General features: G+C 43.4%; 1 long non-coding RNA gene across 1 annotated transcript in view; it reads left to right on the top strand.

Moving 5' to 3' along the window:
* LOC102166699 (uncharacterized) overlaps positions 1-15,454 on the top strand; it is a 75,877-nt gene that overhangs the window by 24,131 nt on the left and 36,292 nt on the right. Inside the window, exon 5 of the long non-coding RNA XR_014843822.1 lies at positions 13,038-13,116. This is a non-coding gene — a long non-coding RNA (uncharacterized LOC102166699). The remainder of the gene's footprint in view (positions 1-13,037; positions 13,117-15,454) is intronic.

Here is a 15,454-nt window from a genome sequence, read left to right as displayed (position 1 = left end):
CGGTCCCTGCCCTTGCTCAGTGGGTTAACGATCCGGCGTTGCCGTGAGCTGTGGTGTAGGTCTCAGACGCGGCTCGGATCCCGCGTTGCTGTGGCTCTGGCGTAGGCCGGTGGCTACAGCTCCGATTCAACCCCTAGCCTGGGAACCTCCATATGCCGCGGGAGCGGCCCAAGAAATAGCAACAACAGCAACAACAACAACAACAGACAAAAAGACAAAAGACAAAAAAAAAAAAAAAGAACTTTATTTGGAGTTCCCGTCGTGGTGCAGTGGTTAACGAATCCGACTAGGAACCATGAGGTTGTGGGTTCGATCCCTGGCCTTGCTCAGTGGGTTAACGATCCAGCGTTGCCATGAGCTGTGGTGTAGGTTGCAGACGCGGCTCGGATCCTGCGTTGCTGTGGCTCTGGTGTAGGCCGGCGGCTGCAGCTGTGATTTGACCCCTAGCCTGGGAACTTCCATATGCCGCGGGAGCAGCCCAAAGAAATAGCAAAAAGACAATAAAAAAAAAAAAGAACTTTATTTAAACTCTATTGGGCAACTATTTTGTGTTTCTTCCAGTTGCCTCCGAGTTGACATATTTGCACAATGTGTTACATGCAGAACAATGTGGAAGACAGTTGTGTGAGTTAAAAAAGATTCCAAGGTACAAAAGAAACTCCATTGTGCTTTAAATGAACTATTGATTTGGGGTTCATTTAACTTAGCAGCAATAACGGCTCAGCAGGCTTTCCCTGCTTCTTTCTGTTCATCCTTTCCCTAAACTAGCTAATGAAATTTTATCCATTAGCATTTCCCACTTAAAGCAGTAATCTCTTAGCTGAAACACACCAACCATTCCTTCAGATGCTTTCTTCTACAAAATAATACAACGTGATATGTGATACGGAGTGCTAATCTCATCCAGTCGTCTCATTTCTCTCTGGTTCCGACAAATCCATTCAGCTGCCCCAAACCCACGCTGAATACTTGCTTATTTAGCATAAAGTTATTAAAAGAAGAAAATGAAAAGGTAATGACACCCCCTTGTTGAGGCACTGAGCATGGAGCTGGCTCTGAGTCTCCCCTTTGGAAAGTCATTTTGCTGCATTTACTCTCCTGTGACAACACGAAAGCCACAGCAGATCCAAACCACTGAATCGAGGCTTCTCTGATTTAGGTTTGAAAGGAGGGGTAAGCTGGGGTTGACCTTCAATAGTTTGAGATTGTGCATCTGTCAAAACATTCCGAAGTCAGGGCAGGGAAGAACAAAGGGAGATGTGGTGGATTTTTTTTGTTTTTAATTAAGCTATTAATACTTGCCAGGCTGGATAGAGTCCTAGGGACACACTGGAGGTTTATATATATTTTTAATCTCGCAGCACAAAAAGAGTGCTCTCCTTTGCAGTTGGCACTTACACTCTGAACCAATTAATTTTGTGGCTTTGCTTCTTTTCAAAAGATCGCTGGAATGTTTTCAAAAGAAAAGAATTTTTGAGACTTAGTATCTAAATCATCTCTCTTTGGGGGCTGATGTAGATTTGCTGGTGGGTCTGGAGCTGGCTTCTTGGGAGACCCGGTTAGTGGGGCTTGTTCGTGCACGTGGCTTCCATACCTTCTGCTAGGTCCTCACTGCCTGCCATTCGTGGGGACAGGAACCGGGAGCTGTTCATGGCCCTGGATTGGTTCCTGGAGGATCTTTAGTTAAAGGCTAGATGGGATGCTCAGAGCTGATAAGAAGGCCAGCCCAGCTCACAGTGGCCTCTTCACACTCTGGCTCCAGGCTTCCTTTACGAGGGCTGGATGGTAGTGGGAGGTGAGGTTTGGGGCCACATCTGGGGATGAATAAATGTTCGATGCTAGATCTGGTCCTCCATCTCTAAACTGGGAGGCTACCTATATAGAAGAGCCTGGGTGGAGAGTCTTTCATGTAGAGCCCTGCTTAAGATAGAAGGTCCCATGGAGTATCAGTGTGTCTGCCCCCACGACAGGGTGTGTGTGTGTGTGTGTGTGTGTGTGTGTGTGTGTGTGTGTGTGTGTTTGCACATCTCTCTGGGGTAAGTGCCATAGGCCATTTCCCAATGGAAATTTGAACAATGGACCCTGGGTGGAGAATGGACGTCTGTAACACTAAGGACACAGCAGAAAGAATGGTATTTTTATTTGACTCTGTTTATTTGATAAGTGAAGGTTTTTCGGTGTTTTTTTTTGTTTGTTTTGTTTTGTTTTTGTTTTTGTTTTTTTGCAGCAGATTGAGAACTCTTGGAGGTTCAGACCCAGAGGGAATTGGTTACACCCCTGAGCTTACTGCATACAGATGGGGAGGCCTTTCTAGTGAGCTTCCCTGGGAGGAGCCATAGCACGTCGGGCTTGAGGGGTTGATGACACTGGTCTCTGCCTGCCTTCCCTTCTTCTTCTCTCTCTGGTGGATGGTGCTCCTTGGAGACGGTCGAGTCTGGGAAGCCACATCCTATTGTCCACTCCTGCTGGCACATGCAGGCCTAAGATTAGGAGACACACCAGAGGGCTGGAAGCCAGGGAATAAGAGCAAAGTTGGGAGTGAGAGAAGCTGAGGAAGGTAGGCATGGTTTAAGGCACAGACCTGCGTGAGGAGCAGCCATAGCACATTCTAGATGATTCATACTTGAGCAGAGCCATGGACAGCAGCAAAGAGCAAGACACAACATTTGATGGATGGATGGACAGGTGGATGGATGGATGGACAGATGGATTACTAGGCGTTCATTCATTCAGTAGTATTCAGCATTTACATGTGCTGGGAGCTAGAGCCACAAACCTAAAAGACCTAAACCCTGCCCTCAGGACACACGTGGTTTAGGGGAGGGAGTCCAAGGTGCCCTGGAGGCAGGTAGCTCAATTCTGCAGGAGGACAGTCAGTGAGGTGGGCAGGGTCCTGGGCAGTAGATAGTCTGTGACCACATCCTCTGTATGATGGATCATCAGTCATTTCAGATGATTTTAGTAACAGAGTTCACAAGCATTCTTTCATTGTTTATTCAAATCAGACCAAATTGAGAAGATTGCTTCACCTTAGAGCATTTCGCTCACAATTGCTAGATAAATCTAGGAGGAATATTTCCTGGTTCAACTAATTTTTATGCCTTTCTGGTCCTGGGCATGGTTGACTGTGGGGTAAGGCAGCCGCCAGCTCCTGTCCACGTTTGCTTCTGGGGGTGACTTTATCGAGTCGAACATGCTTCTTGTGTTACATCATGATGTCTTGGATGGGTTAGGGGGGTCCTTCACTCCCAAAACATACAGTGGCCCTTAATGATCCTGAACATAGAGACACATGAAAGCCTGATGGTGAAGGACATGATGCATTTCCACAGTTAATTCCTAGTGTCTAAATATTTAAAACACCCCATTTGTGAAGAGGCTGCCTTTAATGCCACGAATCTGACGCTTTGGGTCACCAAGAAATGGGCCACTGAGGGAATGAAAAACTCCTTGGCATGATAGGATATTAGAGGAGATCCTTCAAATGGAATTGGGTTAAAAATCACAGAACATCACCAGATGTATTTTATAAAAAGTTAATTGAACTCAATTCCTTGATATATTAATTGGACTCAATTCCTTGATACAAAAAATAAGGCAGGTATCATGTATGAGACGTTTCTAGATGTCATCCAGTTATTTCTGTATCTGCACTGATATTATCATCATGTGATAGATTCGAATCTTCACAATCCTAACTTGAGGAGTGCCAAAATAATAACTTTTTTTGGTCTTTATAACTGATTAAAATCACACACCTCATGAGGCAACTTCTTTGGGTGATGGAAATATCCTCTTGTCTTGATTATGGTGATAGTTACAGGACTTCTAAACATTTGCCAAAACTCATCAAACCATAAACCTTAAAAGAGGGCATTTTGCTACATGTAAATGTTTCTTTTTTTGCATTTTTAAAGATTTATTGGCGTATAGTTATTTATAACATTGCGGTAATTTCTGCTGTACAACAAAGTGACTCAGCCACACATATACACACACATCCATTCTCTTTCAGGTTCTTTTCCCACATCGATTATCACAGAAAACTGGGTAGAGTTCTCTGTGCTCTACAGCAGGTCCCTGTTGGCTGGTCACTCGTACACATCCGTGTGCAGATGCCAATCCCAACCCCTTCCCCCACGTGTCCACTTTGGTAACCACACACTTGTTTTCAAAGTCTGTGAGTCTGTTTCTGTTCTGCAGAGAAGTTCATTCGTATCCGTTTTTTAGATTCCACTATAGGTGACATCATATGATGTTTGTCTTTCTCTGTCTGTCTGACTTCACTTAGTATGGTATCCTTGTTGCTTCAAATGGCATTACTTCTTTTTTTTTAGTGGCTGAGCAATATTCCATTGTATCAAACTCTTATTTCCATTGATGATGGAAATCTTAATCATTTAAACTCAAAATAAACTCAGTAAATGCCAACATAAAGCTGAGTTTCTCCTGCTCAAAAGCTGGTCAGTTTAGGATTCTTCTCCTTCTGCTCCCTTTCTGACTCCGTGTGGACACCTCCGTTCCTGGAATTCGCCCTCAGGTGTGGCCAGGACCCTGTGTGAGCAGCACCTCTGCTCTGTCTGGCCATCACGGAGGCGTCTCACTCTGCCTCCTTTTTGGGCACTGCCTCTTCCCTCCTGACTCCTGCTGAAGGAAACCCAGAGTCCACCGTGCCTTTGGTTTTCACTCGTAAACCTCCAATGAAAAGGAAGTTTCGTACTTCAGTCTCCTCCTCAGCCGTGAGACATTTCAACATAGCCTTGTGACTAAGGAATTACACATCCCCATGAAGAGCAGACTGTATATAATGTAAATCCATATGTATATGGATGCTTGGACTTTTAACTCTGTGCATGCAGTAAGCAGCAAAAGAAGAGTCCTAGATTCTTTGAAAGGAAATCCTAAGAATGGTATGTGTGGAGACGTTAATGCTTGGAGGTGATGCTGGTGAATCATCATTAACAAACACGTGGCACAGACTCTGGCCTGAAATGATGTTTGGAAAAAACAAACCTGCAGGGGAAATTTGAAAGATGTTTGTGTCCCTAATGAGATGTGTTAAATCTTCTCAGCCACACGTTTATAAGCCCAAAGAATGCTGAGCTTTGCAATGAGACAGGTGCTATGTAATCCTTGAGAGATGGGAAATGCCTTGAAATGAGGGTAAATATAGGCGAATATGAGGATGAGCGTGTTGCCGATGATGACACTAAGAACACAAGTGAAAAAATGTCCCCAGATGGAGAAAGTAGGTAATAATGAACTGGATGACAGTTGTGGCAAAGAGAAGACAAGCATTTTCCTTTGTGCTGATGGCAGATGAAGATTTCAGAGCAGCTGAAGCTACTGACTAATTGTCAGAAAGAAAAATTCAACATCAACTGTGGTAAAAAGACCATTTTAAAATTTTTGGCAGAAGGGTCCAGTGTATACAGATAACCTAACTCAGCAAGCTGACGCCTTCGAATCCTTTTAGCTAGGGGGGTGATAGATACATTAGTAACCACTTAGAACCCAGTGCTTCAAGAATGGTAATTGGTGGTCAGAATGATTGATTAGTAATACTTGCCTTTGCGCATGTTCAGGCAGAATGGTCTCTTCCACTCTGTCTACAGTACTGACATCTAGATGCCCATCCTTGTATTTTTCAAGTATTTGAGCTTGTTGTAAGTTGTCTTCCAACCCCCAGTTTGCCCTTACACATCACATCACAGTGGGATCCCTCAGGAGTTCACGTCTCGTGTATGGGTGTCTCTCTCTTAAGAATAATTTGTCAGCCTCTACTTTTTCTGCAGCAGAATGAGGGTCTTTGAGCTAGAACATATGGCCCTGTCTTTAAACCAGTGACATCGAGCCCTGACTTTCCTGTCCAAGGACAGACACCCAGCAAAGGTTTCACTGGGATCTTCACTTGCTGTTTGAGGACACGGTGTTTTAAGGTGTGTCCAAACAACGCGGCGACTTTAAATTTTACTTCGCATCATTAGAGAAAGAAGAGTTTTATGTTGCTTTAAGGATCATGAAACAGTAAGGCGTTTTTAGAATCTCTTGGGATGTATTTAGAATTTAAAAAAAGAATCTACATGCTTTTGTTGCAGAACTGCATAGCCAATGCTTAGTGAATTATATTATCTAATACTATTAAAGTAGAGTAACTGTTACAGATTCCAGCAAAATGTCTGTTGCTCCTAATGGGATCATATTTTTTTCCCTTCACCTTCCAATTTAAACTATGTGACTCTTCTGGATGTAGTTTGAAAATAAAATTTAATGCTCATCTATGATAATCATCACTTTGTTCTAAATTTCTGGCACATTTATTTCTTTTTCTTTGTTTTGTTTTGTTTTTTTGATGCATGTTTTGATCCTTAATTTATAACAGCTTCTCAAAACAGTGTCGAGAAGTATCTGAGGCAGGTGCAGGGGCACAAGGCCCACAATGTGTGCGTGGCATGACGACCCCTGAGGGACATTGGAGCGTTGTTCCTGCTCTGAAATATAGTCTCCGTTCTAAATGAGTTCCCGTTGTGGCTCAGCGGGTTGAGAACCTGACATAGTCTCTGAGGATATGGGTTCGATCCCTGGCCTCGCTCAGTGGGTTGAGAATCCAGTGTAGCCACAACCTGTGGTGTAGGTCACAGATGCAGCTCAGATCCTGCATTGCTGTGGCCGTGGTGTAGTCTGGCAGCTGCAGCTCCGATTTGACCTTTAGCTTGGGAATTTCCATATGCCACAGGTGCAGCTATAAAACAGAAAAAAAAAATGTGTACTTTTAAAAGGCTTTAATATTCTTTTTTTTTTTTTTTTGTCTTTTTAGGGTTGCACACTGGTGGCATATGGAGGTTCCCAGGCTAGGGGTCGAATCGGAGCTGCAGCTGCCAGCCTACACCACATCCACAGCTATGTGGGGTCCAAGCCACATCTGTGACCTACACCACAGCTCATGGCAATGCCAGATCCTTAACCTATGGAGCAAAGCCAGGGATCGGACTGGTGTCCTCATGGATACTAGTCAGGTTCATCATCACTGACCCACAATAGGAGCTCCAATATATTATTTTCCTATACAGACTTCCAGTCATGCTTGTCCACGTAATTGTGTCCATGAAGAATTCTACCGCAAGTTCTGGCTTCATTCACGCAGTTACACATGTTATAAAACTAGATCGTTGTAACAGGTAGTTTATCAGATTTCTTCGGTTGTCCTAAATTCATAAGTGTTCTAATTTTCTGCTTAAGCTCAGCTGGGTTTCACTCTGGGGCATCTTAGAACACGTAAGACTGCACAGAGGAACGGATTTATCTTCTCTGCTCGCACCATTTCCCGGTACACCACATTTGTCTTCTTAAAGGTCAGGCCTGATGGAAACAGGCAATGTTTCTCACTTACCTTGTTTTCTTACTTGTTGGATTTTCATGTCTGAGTTCTTTGGAAAATGTTAATGTGAATTTCTATAAATGCAACTGTTCAGTGGCACACAGGATGATTTATAAAGAGTGCTAGGATCTTGGGATAAAAAGTGCTCATAGTATCCAAGTTATTATTCATATTAGTAGTATCAACAAGAGCGCTCTCTCTCCTAATTAGTGACTTCCCCCAGTGTCTCAGAAATCACCCCCCTTCCAAGGTCAAATATAGTGGATTGTAATTTGCTGGTACTCACTGAACTCTGTTTTAAAAAATCATATTTAAATTTGCATCTCTCTAGGATCTTTATATTCCCCCCTTCTCAGGAGGGCCATTAAAAATCTCCATTATTGGAGTAGTAAATCTCCTTGAAGTAGCAGCATGAGTGACCAGCTGTGATTAGAACAGCCAAACTTCAGGGGGAAAAATTGCCACTTTCATCTAATTAAGAGAGAGAAGAGGGGTTTTTAAATTTTTTTTTTAATTTTTTTAAATACAAGTTTCTCCTAATAACTGTGAAAGTGTAGTGGTTAATGAAAGTGTGTAATTGCTAACAATAATTATTTTGAAACAGTAGTTCTGGGAATAGCCAAGAGTCTGTGTGAATGAGGTAAACATGAAATAGCCAAGTTCGAAAAGGGGGACACTGAAGAAAACGGGGCCACGTGCCACGGAGAAACGCATGGCCGCTGGAATAAACATTCTGATTCCATTCCAGGCGGTCTGACCCCATTCAAAGGGAAACTAAACATGAGAAAGGCGATACCAGATCTCTGACGTTTCGGTGGTGGTTTCTGAGATCCAAGGTGGCCAGGGGCCAGACCGAGTCTAACGTATTTATCAACCTCAGTCCAAAAATAACAAAGTCAAGTTTTGGCATGGACAGGTAATAAAAAGATTCCTGTGAACTCATGCCCACGATTATTCCTCTAACTTCTAACTGAAAAGACGCACAAACACAATTATTGGGATGGTCTCTGGATACCAGTTAGGAAGGACGGTGGGCGTGGTCACGTCTCGGTGTGCCCTTGTTGTTCTGGAGGTGAGTCGAGGTGGGACTTGGCCAGGAACACTGCCACCATAATAAGCCCCAGTTTCTTCTTCTATTAAAAACAAGAAATAGGAGTTCCCATTGTGGTGCAGTGGTTAATGTATCTGACTAGGAACAATGAGGTTTCGGGTTCGATCCCTGGCCTCACTCTGTAGGTTAAGGATCCGGCGTTGTGAGCTGTGGTGTAGGTTGCAGATGCAGCTTGGATCTGGCATGGCTGTGGCTCTGGCGTAGGCCGGCAGCTACAGCTCCGATTAGACCCCTAGCCTGGGAACTTCCATGTGCTGAGGGTGTGGCCCTGGAAAATACAAAACAAAAAACAAGAAATACCCGCCCCCCACCAAATAAAAAAAACCCAAAAAAACAAAATACCAATCAAGATTCCACTTCTAGCTAGGGCAGTCTAGCTTGGACCAAAATGACCATCCTGCTGACAACCAGAAACGTTCGGTAAATGTCTTTTTTGAGTTTTGAAGACACTGGAGAGCTGCCAAGGCAGTTAGGACTTGAGGGTCCACAAGCCTGGGGGGGAAGGCAATTCCAAGGAGGACCTGGTGACATTCAGCAGCGCTATCCTTCCTGTCCTTCACAAGCGGAAGCTTGGGTCAGAAAACCCATCGGGGAGCCTGAGATGCTGTGCAGAGATTTTGGAGGCTGGGGGGCCAGGATGCAGCCCAGCAGTGGAGAGACGCCCTCAGTGGTAGACGCCCTCCTAAAGTGGTACCTTTGTGTGGTTCTCTCCAAGCAGAGCCTGAGCAGGTCTGGCAGGTCATCAATAGGGCAAGGGACCGCAGAAAGCAGCCAGAGAGGAGAAGGGGAGAGGAGAAGAGCCCATGTACGTGCGCGTTCCTGTGGTCGGAACCTCAGGGCGCTGACGGCCCTGTGGCTTCAGCAGCCTCAGGGGAGGGAGCGCAGGTCCCAGGCCACACAGTTAACCTCCACCCCCGCCAGCAGGCTCGCTCCATCCAGGAGCCCGTTTCACACAGGAACTTTGGGACCGTGGCCAGGCCTCTACCTGAAAAATTACAGAAGATTATTGGAAAAATATAAAAAGACACAAATTATTAGAGATGTACTTTGTTCCAGGATTGGAAGAATCAATCCTATAAAGGCCTCACGTGTCTAATTGATCTGCAGTTTCAGTGCAATAGCAATCAAAGTTCCAGAAGCATTTTTTAATGGAAATTGGCAATCTTATTGTAAAATTTATGTGGAAAATGCAAAGAGTCAAATACACCCCAAATAATCTTGAAGATTATTAATCTTGAGAAAAACAGTTAGAGGCCTCGCACTAATAGATATTAAGATTTATTTGAAAGTTAAAGCAATCAAAACAGGATTAATTGGTACAAGACAGATAGAGCAGAGGCACAGGAAAAACCCAGAAAAACATCTACACAGCCTTACAAGCAGCATCAAGGAAAGGGTAGTCTTTCAGTAAATTCTGGAGTTCCTGTCATGGCTTGGTGGTTAACAAACCCGACTGGGATCCATGGGGATGCAGGTTCAATCCCTGGCCTCATTCAGTGGGTTAAGGATCAGGCGTTGCCATGAGCTATGGTGTAGGTCGCAGACATGGCTTGGATCCCCCGTGGCGGTGGCTGTGGTGTAGGTAGACAGCTGCAACTCCGATTAGACCCCTAGCCTGAGAACTTCCATATGCCGCAGGGGCGGCCCTAAAAAGCAAATAAGTGAATAAATCAATGAATAAATTCTGAGAGTCAATTGGGTATCATTAAAGGAAAAAAAAATCATGAGCCCTATTTTACACTAAACCTAAAAATAGATCCCATAAAAATTTAGGTCCAAATGTGAAAGGTTGTTTCTTGGGTTTTTTCTTGGCTGCACCTGTGGCATGTGGCGGTTCCCAGGTGACATCACAGCTGCAGCATCCTGGATCCTGAACCCTCTGTGCCACATGGGTGCTTCTAAATAATAAAATATCTAGAGGATAACATAAGAGAAAATCTTCATGACCTTGGGAGTAGATGTGGATTTAAAATTTTTAAAAATTGTGCTAAAATATACATAATGTGAAATTTACCAGTTTATTATCATTTTTTCTTTTTCTTTAGGGCCACACCCACAGCACATGGAGGTTCCCAGGCAAGGGGTCAAATTGGAGCTGGGGCTGCCGGCCTGCACCACAGCTACAGCCATGCCAGATCCCAGCTGCATCCGAGACCTACACTGCAGCTTGTCAATGCTGGATCCTCAACCCACTGAGTGAGGCCAGGAATTGAACCTGCGTCCTCATGGATACTAGTCAGATTCTTAACCTGCTGAGCCACAATGGGAATTCCCTGAAATTGCCATTTTAACCATTTTCAGATGCACAGGCAGTGGCATTAAGTACAGTCACACTGTTGTGACCCAGTCACCACCATCTCCAGAACTCCTTCCTCTTGCAAAACTGACACTTGGAACCCATTAGACACGGCTGCCCCTTCTCCTTTCTCTGAATCCGGCTCCCCGGCACTTCTTCTATGCAGAATCATTCAGTATCTGTCTTTTTGTAACTGGTTTCTTCCAGGCAGCACAAGGTCTTCGAGATTCCTCTGTGTTGTAGCAAGTGTCAGAATATCCTTTTTAATAAGGCTGAATGGTATTCCCTTGTATATAGACACACATTTTGTTTAATCTGTTCATCCATCAATGGATTAAAGTGATTTCAGTGGCTGCTACCTTTTGGCCACTGTAAATAATGCTGCTGTGAACAAGGGTGTATATAAATATAGATGAAGAATTTAAAGACAAAACAGAGAAAACACTCAGAACAAAGGAAAAAAGGTAAATTATACGACTTTAATTCTAAAGACGTGTTCCTCAAGACACCATTAAAAGAGTAAAAAGGCAAGTCACCAAGGGTGAGAAGATATTGTAAAATAAATATAAGCTAAGGACTTGTTTCTATAGAATGCCCACAAATTAACCAGAAAAAGGAAGGGCACCCCGTTAAAACATAAACATGATACTTGCATATGTCCTTTGTAAAAGAGGTTATCCAAATAACCAATAAACATGAAAATGTATCCAACTTTATTAGTAACCATGAAAATACAATGAAAACCACAACAAAGTGTCTGTGCACTGTTAGATGGCATGAACTGGAAAGGAATGACAATATGAGGTTTTTTTTGTTTGTTTGTTTTTTGCCATTTTTTGGGCCGCTCCCGCGGCATACAGAGGTTCCCAGGCTGGGGGTCTAATTGGAGCTGTAGCTGCCAGTCTACACCAGAGCCAGAGCAACACAGGATCCGAACCGCATCTGCGATCTACACCACAGCTCACAGCAACACCGGATCCTTAACCCACGGAGCAAGGCCAGGGATCGAACCCACAACCTCGTGGTTGCTAGTCGGATTCCTTAACCACTGCGCCACGATGGGAACTCCAACAATATGAGGTATTGATGAGCCTCTGGAGTCCCATGGCCTCTTACACGCTGAGCCCAGGACATCAACATTTTGGAAAACTGAGGTCCATCTACCAAAGCTCTATAAGCCAATTCTCCAACAGAAATGTACACACGTGTGCAAAAAAAGACACGTGTGAGAGTGTTCTGAGCGGTGTTATTTGTAATGCCCCAAACCTAGAAACAACTACTGTCCACAAATATTACAGATACATAATTTGGAAGAATATCAGCAATGACAATGAAGCAAATTCGGTTCAACAAAACAGTACGGATGAGTTTCATGAAGGTGGAGTGAAACAAGCCAGGCAGAGAGAGGACACACTGTACATGCTTCTGCTTGTGGTCCCAGACTTGGCAAAGGTGTCTGAAAGTATAAAAGTCAGGGCAGTGGGTCCACTGAGGAGATAAAGACTGGGATGGGCCATGGCGGGGTGGGGGACTTGGGTGCTGCTAAGGTTTTATTGCTGGCATGGATGTGTGTGCACTGAGTGGGTTGTACACTTAGAATTTGTATACTTTATATCTAGTTAACAAATAGTCTGTTTACAAATTATGTGTATATATATATATATTTTATGTAATATATATATATATATACATACATGTATTTCAATACATAGTGTATTCAGAATTAAAGCTACTGGGAGGCAAACACCCATGGTGGAACTTGCACATTCTGGAGGCAGATGCTGGGGTCTGAGTCCTGGCTCAGTCGCTCACTAGGTGTTGTCCTTGGGTAACTCATTTAAGTCCGTATGTCTCATTCTCTTCAACTGTAAAGCAAGAAAACACGTAGTGCTTACCTCATGAATTATCATAAGAATTAAGTGAGTTAATGTATTAAAACCCTTAGGAGGGTTTGCACATATTAGGAACTTTTATTACCATTAGTAGTAATAGTAGACAAAATAAATGTCGTGATGAAAATTTTAAAATCTTTTTTACTAAGCCATATAATTGAGGAGGACAAGAATTACACATTACCTGTTTGTGCATGTCCCACAAGGCATAAGACATGGTAATTTTCACAGTGATAGTAATAATATAGTAGAAATATATAGCCATAGTGTAATGCACTAGTATAATACTAATAGCAGTGCTATTATTCCTAGAGAAAGGAAGCATCCTAATGGTAACTGAGTTTATTTTTTATTGTACAGGTTGATGTTTTTTCCATTGAGGCAGTGGCTCTTGGAGAATTGGAGAAAATTTGGATTAGTCATGATGGGACAGGTCCAGGTAAGATTTGCTTAGTAAGAAATTTGTTTTTCAAATTAATTAAAAGTGTACCCTTTGATAAGAATTTTTTTTAAGTAGCAGAAAAGGCAGATGAAAGAAAAGATGAATGTACAGCCCATGTAAAATTGAGATGAGAAAATAGTTCTCTTTTAAGAAATTATACTTAGATGAAGTTTCGTCAGGTTAGATGTACTGTATGATTTTTAAAACTCACTTCTGCGTTATTGGGAAGGAAATGTCCTAGGAATACAGGAGCTTTACTGTGGTGTGTGTGTGTGTGTGTGTGTGTGTGTGTGTGTGTGTGTGTGTGTGTAAAATCTCTAGACCTAATAGGCAGTATTCAAAATCACATCAGTGGAGCAGTCCTGTGCCACAGTGGGTTAAGGATCCGGTGTGGTCACTGCAGCTGCTGTGGTGCGGGTTCCATCCTCCATCCAGGAACCTTCACAAGTTGAGGGTGTGTCCCCCCCAACAAAAATCTCACCTCTCAGGTTTCTGGGCAGGTGTTTCTCCTGGGTCCCCCCGGCACCCCCAGCACATTCTTCAGCAAACTAGCACCTTGGGAATCATCTGTGATTCTGTCTCTCTCCCTGCTTCTGTCCCTTCCACAGCTGTTAACTAGGTCTTGTCAATTCTCTTTCATTAATGTCTTTTTTGTCTCCCTTAGAACTGCTGAATTCAAACCTAAGTTTGACTCCGGAACCTGTGTTCTCTACTGCTCAAATGCAGCTAGGTGTTTTAACATCTATCATATAATCTAAACCATTTCTACATGCCTTTTTCCCTTACTGCTAGATTTGGAGGTTTTTGAAGTCTGGTATTATACATCAGTAATCTTTATTCTCTCAGTGCCTAGTTTAGTGCTTACTAGAATAGAAGCATAATTAATGACAATTTAATGAATGTATTTAAATTAGTGACATGATTTTAAGTAAATCTCTTTAAAAGGCATGAAGCGAGCTTAAAATGGCTTTTGCAAGAAAGAAGCGTGTGCATTTGGGGCCAAACCAAAGAGAAAGGAAGAAGAAAGGGGTAGAGCGAGTGTACAGGCAGAAAAGAGACAGATAAAAGGAGCTGGGGATCACAGGGAGGAGACTACGAGAAAGATGCAGAATAAGACGCTGAGTAGAGGAGGGAAAACGCCCTGTGCTGCCGCGATGCCCGGTCCCTGCTGAGGGCTGCGGCCTCCCCATCATCTTCACGAAGGATGGGGGCTTTTGCACCGAGATTTCCTGCTTTTATCCTGAGTCTCCCCCAAAACAGTGCCAGATGTGCAGAGCAGCCGATTACAGATGAGGCTGCAGATGGATCAGAACAGAGCAGTGAGGAGAAATCTCTGGCTTAACCAGGCTCTAGTTTTAAGTTATTGTGAGACTCCTATGGCGATGAGGGAAGCAACAGCATTGGGAGATCGAACCCAGAGATTTCAGGGCCACCGTGGAAGCGGAGGCACAGGTGCTGTGGGAGTGGGGGCCCCTTCTCGACGAAAGGCAGGCGAGGGGATCACACCAAGGGGCAGGTTTCTGAAGAGTAAGCTGTTATTACTGTGGTTGGTTGATAAAAGAATAAAAATGACCAAGGGAAAATTAAAGGGACATTGTGATTTTTAAATATGTTTAAGGAGCTAAAATAACTCGTAGAAAAAGCTTTAGGTGGAGGAAGCAACAAACTTCTGATTATTGATTTTTTTCAATGAAACATTGATTACTCAAATCTGCTCAGGTGTGGGAAAAACTTCAATTAAACTCTCCAGACCCTTTTTTAACTTCTCATTGTAAATAGAGAAGCTACTAACATTATTCTTTTATCTTGAGTATGATTGTATCTGTGGGTATCTAACCTCAAATAGAATAGAAAACTTTAGGAAGTTCCCCTGTGACATGAAGGGTTAAGGATCCTGCATTCTTGCAGCCGTGGCACAGGTCGCAACTGCTTTGTGGGTTGGATCCCTGGCCCAGGAACTTCCACATGCCACAGTGTGGCCAAAAAAAAAAAAAAAAGAAAGAAAGAAAAAAGAAAAAAAAATTCAGTAAAGAGACTTATGTTTACAGCAAACTTTGTAAATCTTCAGAATATTTAGGAATCATCTGAGTTTTTTTTTTTTTTTTTTTTTTTTTGTCTTTTGTCTTTTGTTGTTGTTGCAATTTCTTGGGCCGCTCCCGCGGCATATGGAGGTTCCCAGGCTAGGGGTCGAATCGGAGCTGTAGCCACCGGCCTACGCCAGAGCCACAGCAACGCAGGATCCGAGCCGCATCTGCAACCTACACCACAGCTCACGGCAACGCCGGATCGTTAACCCACTGAGCAAGGGCAGGGACCGAACCCGCAACCTCATGGT

Source organism: Sus scrofa, chromosome 4 (genome assembly GCF_054392235.1).
Source record: "Sus scrofa isolate SSC_HxYL_T2T_F1_AM1 chromosome 4, Sscrofa_HxYL_maternal_Yorkshire_Landrace_v2.0, whole genome shotgun sequence".
NCBI lineage: Eukaryota > Metazoa > Chordata > Mammalia > Artiodactyla > Suidae > Sus > Sus scrofa.
This window is presented reverse-complemented; position numbering and strand designations above follow the sequence as displayed.